Source organism: Cottoperca gobio, chromosome 19, assembly GCF_900634415.1.
Source record: "Cottoperca gobio chromosome 19, fCotGob3.1, whole genome shotgun sequence".
Lineage (NCBI taxonomy): Eukaryota > Metazoa > Chordata > Actinopteri > Perciformes > Bovichtidae > Cottoperca > Cottoperca gobio.
This window is the reverse complement of record NC_041373.1, coordinates 12,808,064-12,814,306: the sequence shown is the minus strand read 5'-3', so window position 1 is coordinate 12,814,306 and position 6,243 is coordinate 12,808,064.

Here is a 6,243-nt window from a genome sequence, read left to right as displayed (position 1 = left end):
GAGCGTCACTAAAACATCTTTTCCTGTGAGATCTTTCAAAAATAAAAGCATGTGCGACTAGTATACATCTATAAATGTATCTGTCTCGATAGATAGGCTACAATTTATGCGTGGGCTACATGGTAGATTAGAAGTAAACTTTTAACACTTATTGTGGTTTACTGTGTGCACCAAAACTAATCAGTAGTTGTGGTGGTCTTGTGGCAATTATAACCTCTAATATAGCCAGAGTTAAAGCCAAAGTGTCCTGTAGAAAGATACTCAAACTCTTTAGCCAAGTAGATAAATTCTTTGCAAGGATGAATAATGTAACATATCTATTCTTATTATTCTTATTATTCTTATTATATATGTGCTATTATTTTGAAGCCAAAAGATGTACTTCCGGTCTTCCCATGGCTGTCTTGCTGGTCTCAAATTATGAGAGGCATTAATATATTTAATATTTAATTGTCCCAGTAGCACATATGAGATAGAAATATTTTCCATAATATAACAGAAAGTCAGAATAAAAATAAAAAACCTTAATGAAAATCTAGTACGGTCACCTATATTGTGCAGTACTTTCACAATGAACTAAGTGTCCCAAAGTACAATAAGTTAATCAAGTATTCTTCATACATACAAGGACTTTCTCGCACTTTGTTTTGCATGCAGTCATAGTGTCTGTACAGAGAAGTGAAACTGACACAGGACACTACATAGAAACCTTTATCCTGGGCAGCCTATGTATAACTGTTACTAATTGAACTACATTAATCTCTTTACAATGGGCTATTTGTCATTTACCATAAGCGGTGAGCTGGCTCATGTATAGAGAGAGAGCTGAATAAAGTCTTTTAGCGCCACCTTCTGGTCAAACTGAAGTAGTCCATTTATTTTCCACAGATTGCATTGTAAGCAAATGTACATTTGAATAATGTTAAATGTTATATCAATACTGTATTTGCAATTACATTTAATTTTTTTTAACTTTTTAATAAATATATTATAATATTTAAAAATAATTTTGTTTGTTTAATATTGATTGTAATATTCCTGGCAATGACTTTCTTTGCGATAAAATGTTTAATGAGATTAATACACAAAGTCTCCAACCGAACACACAACTTAGAATTGACCCGGGCACAAAAAAAAAAAAAATTACAAATTGAAAATAATAACTAGAAATTGAAATATTAAATCAAATCAAATCAAATTTATTTGTATAGCCCAATATCACAAATTATACATTTGTCTCAGTGTGCTTTACAGACTGTACAGGTTATGACACCCTCTGTCCTTAGACCCTCGCATCGCACAAGGAAAAAGTTCCTAAAAGAAACCCCATAATTAAAGGGGGAAAAATGGAAGAAACCTCAGGGAGAGCAACTGAGGAGGGATCCCTCTCCCAGGACGGACAGACGTGCAATAGATGTTGTGTGTACAGGATAAACAACATAGTACAAATACAACATTTGACAGAAATTATGTTGTGTTGAAAAAAGAGAAAGTTTGGATGAATCCAGGAAAATGTCAAAAAGGCTTCCCGGTGTCCAGCAGGACCAGGGCAACAGGCGCAGCCACGATTCCTGAACCTGACGTAAACTTTATCAGTGGCAACCTGCCACATGAGACACAGAAACTCTGGGGATGATGCCCCGGATGATGAGTTAGTAACATACATTTAAATGCATACAGATAGAGAGGGAGAAGAAGAGAGAGGGAGGGGAGGAGAGAGGAAGAGAAGGAAGAGAGCAGGGAGGTGTCCCCCGGCAGTCTAAGCCTATAGCAGCATAACTAGGGGCTGATCCAGGGCAAACCTGAGCCAGCCCTAACTATAAGCTTTATCAAAAAGGAAAGTCTTTAGCCTACTCTTAAATGTGGAGAGTGGACAGTGTGTCCACATAATCCTCTTTTATCTGACCATTTTTTAATAACTTTTGAAGTCCTGTTACTGGACTACAAGCCAGTGGGCAAAATATCCTACGCTCGATGTTTATCTGAAAGTGCTGTGACTAAATTTAAGGAAGTGATTCCATCAGCACTCAATTCAATACCAGGACTCAATATCAATATAATGGAGGACTCCAATGCTAACTTTAGTCCCTCCCAAATTAATCATCTTGTTGATAGCGCTGCAGCCTCACTGCAAATAACACTCGACTCTGTCTCTCCTCTAAAGAAGAAGATCATAAAACAGAAAAAGAAAGCTCCATGGCTTAATTTACAAATCTAAAACAAAAGTCGAGAAATCTTGAAAGTAAATGACGTTCTACTAAATTGGAAGAATCTCGTTTAGTCTGGTTAGATCATCTTAAAACGTATAAGAAGGCTCTCCGTAATGCAGAGCATCTTATTACTCTTCATTAATAGAAGAAAATAAGAACAACCCCAGGTTTCTTTTCAGCACTGTAGCCAGGCTGACAGAGAGCCACAGCTCTACAGAGCCTTCTATTCCTATATCTCTCAGGTAGTGACGACTTCATGAGCTTCTTTAACCGATAAAATTATAATTATTAGAGACAAAATTAATCTCCTCCTGCCCTCAATTGGTAATGACTTAACTTCAACCTCCGGAATTTTAAAAACATCTGTAACTCCTGAAATATATCTAGACTGTTTTACTCCAATCAACCTTAACCAACTAACTTCAACAATCTCATCGTCTAAGCCATCAACCTGTCTTTTAGACCCGATTCCAACTAAACTGTTTAAAGAAGTTTTACCCTTAATTAACACCTCGTTATTAAATATGATCAACCTGTCTCTATTATCTGGCTACGTACCACAATCCTTTAAAGTAGGCTGTAATAAAACCACTTCTTAAAAAGCCTAGTCTTGATCCAGAGGTTTTAGCCAACTATAGGCCGATATCTAACCTACCCTTTCTCGCTAAGATCCTTGAGAAAGCAGTTGCACAAAACAGTTATGTGATTATATATTATAATAATAGTTCATTTGAGGTTTTTCAAGTCTGGATTTAGAGTTCATCATAGCACAGAGACGGCACTGGTGAAAGTTACCAATGACCTTCTATTGGCATCAGACAAAGGACTTGTCTCTGTTCTTGTCTTGTTAGACCTCAGTGCTGCTTTCGACACTGTTGATCAGGACATTCTACTACAGAGACTGGAACATTGTGTTGGCATAAAAGGAACCGCACTAAGCTGGTTCAAGTCCTATTTATCTGAGCGATCTCAATTGGTATGTGTTAACGATAAATCCTCCATGACAGCCAAAGTTAGTCTTGGAGTTCCGCAGGGTTCTGTACTTGGACCGATTCTATTCACCTTATATATGCTTCCTTTGGGCAATATTATAAGGAACCACTCTATAAACTTTCATTGTTATGCGGATGATACCCAATTATATCTATCAATTAAACCAGATGAAACCAATCAATTGGCTAAACTTCAAGCATGCCTTAAGGACATAAAAACTTGGATGTCCTGCAACTTCTTGATGTTAAACAAAGACAAAACTGAAGTTATTATACTTGGCCCGAAACGCATTTTCTAATGACATAGAAGCTCTGGATGGCATTAATTTGGCCTCCAGCACCACTGTAAGGAATCTCTGCGGTATCTTTGATCAAGATCTGTCGTTTAACTCCCACATAAAACAAATCTCACGGACTGCCTTCTTTCATCTACGTAACATTGCAAAAATAAGGACACATCCTGTCTCAAAATGATGCAGAAAAACTAGTCCATGCATTTGTTACTTCAAGGCTGGATTACTGCAACTCATTGTTATCAGGTTGTCCCAAAAGGTTGCTTAAGACTCTTCAGCTGATCCAAAATGCAGCGTCACGTGTATTGACAAGAACTAGGAAACGGGATCATATTACTCCTGTATTAGCTGCTCTGCACTGGCTCCCGGTAAAATACAGAATAGAATTCAAAATCCTTCTCCTGACTTACAAAGCAATTAATGGTCAGGCTCCAGCATATCTTAAAGATCTCATAGTACCTTATAAACCAACTAGAGCATTACGCTCCCAGACTGCAGGGTTACTTGTAGTTCCTAGAGTCTCTAAGATTACAATGGGAGCCAGAGCCTTCAGCTATCAAGCTCCTCTCCAGTGGAACCAGCTTCCAGTTTGTGTTTGGGAGGCGATTGGGAGATCGCTCAGATAAATAGGACTTGAACCAGCTTAGTGCGGTTCCTTTTATGCCAACACAATGTTCCAGTCTCTGTAGTAGAATGTCATGATCAACAGTGTCGAAAGCAGCACTGAGGTCTAACAAGACAAGAACAGAGACAAGTCCTTTGTCTGATGCCATTAGAAGGTCATTGGTAACTTTCACCAGTGCCGTCTCTGTGCTATGATGAACTCTAAATCCAGACTGAAAAACCTCAAATAAACTATTATTATGTAAAAGAATCACACAACTGTTTTGTGACTGCTTTCTCAATGATCTTAGCGAGAAAGGGTAGGTTAGATATCGGCCTATAGTTGGCTAAAACCTCTGGATCAAGACTAGGCTTTTTAAGAAGTGGTTTTATTACAGCCACTTTAAAGGATTGTGGTACGTAGCCAGATAATAGAGACAGGTTGATCATATTTAATAACGAGGTGTTAATTAAGGGTAAAACTTCTTTAAACAGTTTAGTTGGAATCGGGTCTAAAAGACAGGTTGATGGCTTAGACGATGAGATTGTTGAAGTTAGTTGGTTAAGGTTGATTGGAGTAAAACAGTCTAGATATATTTCAAGATTTATAGATGTTTTTGAAATTCCGGATATATATACTATAGAAGTAGTCCTGTATGAAAAATCTTACCAAAGTAAAAGCACAGAAGTATAATTAACTAAATGAACAAAAAAGTAGACCTGCTCATTAACAGGCTCTAACAACAGAATGTGTGTGTGTGTGTGTGTGTGTGCGTGTGTGTGTGTGCGTGTGTGTGTGTGTGTGTGTGTGTGTGTGTGTGTGCCTGAGTGGCCCAGTGTGCAGCCAAACTCCTCTCTTTGAGACTTAGTGTCAGCTTCTTCGGAATTTGAACGGAGCGGAAGGAAGTGTTAAACTGCACATTTAAATGTGTCTCTATATTAGCAAAAGGAATTTCCTGCCCTTTAAAAACATCTCTATCTTTCTCACCATTCCTCCACTTCCTGGCTGACTGACTCAACCACCATAACAAGATGAGGAAGCAGCTCCAGTTGCAGGGTGCAAGACATGTGCACAGAATATGTGGGTATATGTAGTCATTTCATTGTAAAGGAGAGGACCGTTGCTATAAATACTTTTAATTGAGTGTGCACTAATATCAATTGTTCAGCTGTGTCACAGACTGTAAGTACCATACACACATCAGAATTTCCTTTATTCTATCTCTCTGAATTTTGTGACTTTTGTTCTTTTAATTAATAATTTTTTCATAAATAGCAAATGAAGGTCTCAAACTTACATAATAATAATAATAATAATAATAATAATAATAATAATAATAATAATAATAATAACAATAATAATAATAATAATAATAATAATGATAATAATAATAATACACTTTATTTATAGAGCATGTTTCATACAAGAGATGTAGCTCAAAGTGCTTTACAATAATATTATAAAATGCAACACATTTGAAGAAGAGAATACACTATAAAATTAGACAATAAAAAGACAATAGAGATGATAATTGAGGGGAAACCCCCCTTAAATAGGTTCCCATACTTAGAAACTTTACTAAAAAAAAACTATTTGATACAGTCTATGTTAAAAACTAATTTTTATTGCAAAAAATAAATGGTCTGATAATAATGTATTCATATCTGTATGCACCATATACTCATTACATTATTTAACTCTTGAAAAGCTGAACTGATGTGTTTCTAGCAGCTGTGTCCTCAAACAATCCCAATTCTTCCTCCTAGCACTCCAGTGTCCGGGGTTTGAAGCTCTCCGCAGCTCTCTGCTCACATCTCTGAGCTTTTTGCCAACTAAACGGATCGTCACTTTTTAAGATGTATCAAGCCAGCCACAAACTGGTAGAAAAACACCGGAAGTTACAAGAGTTGGCATTAAAATAAAAGCTTTTTCAAGTCAGTTTTCACTAACTGGAATCCTATCCACAATAATTATTGAGTACAACCAGACATAAACAAGCTTATTATTTATAATGGCTTATCCCACTGAGCAATTTTAATGTTAATTAGCATAATAAGTGAATTCTAAATGTGATATCTACAGCTGCTTTACGCCGATTTCAGAATAAAAATGACTATTTAAGTTATATTCACAGAAAGGATGCT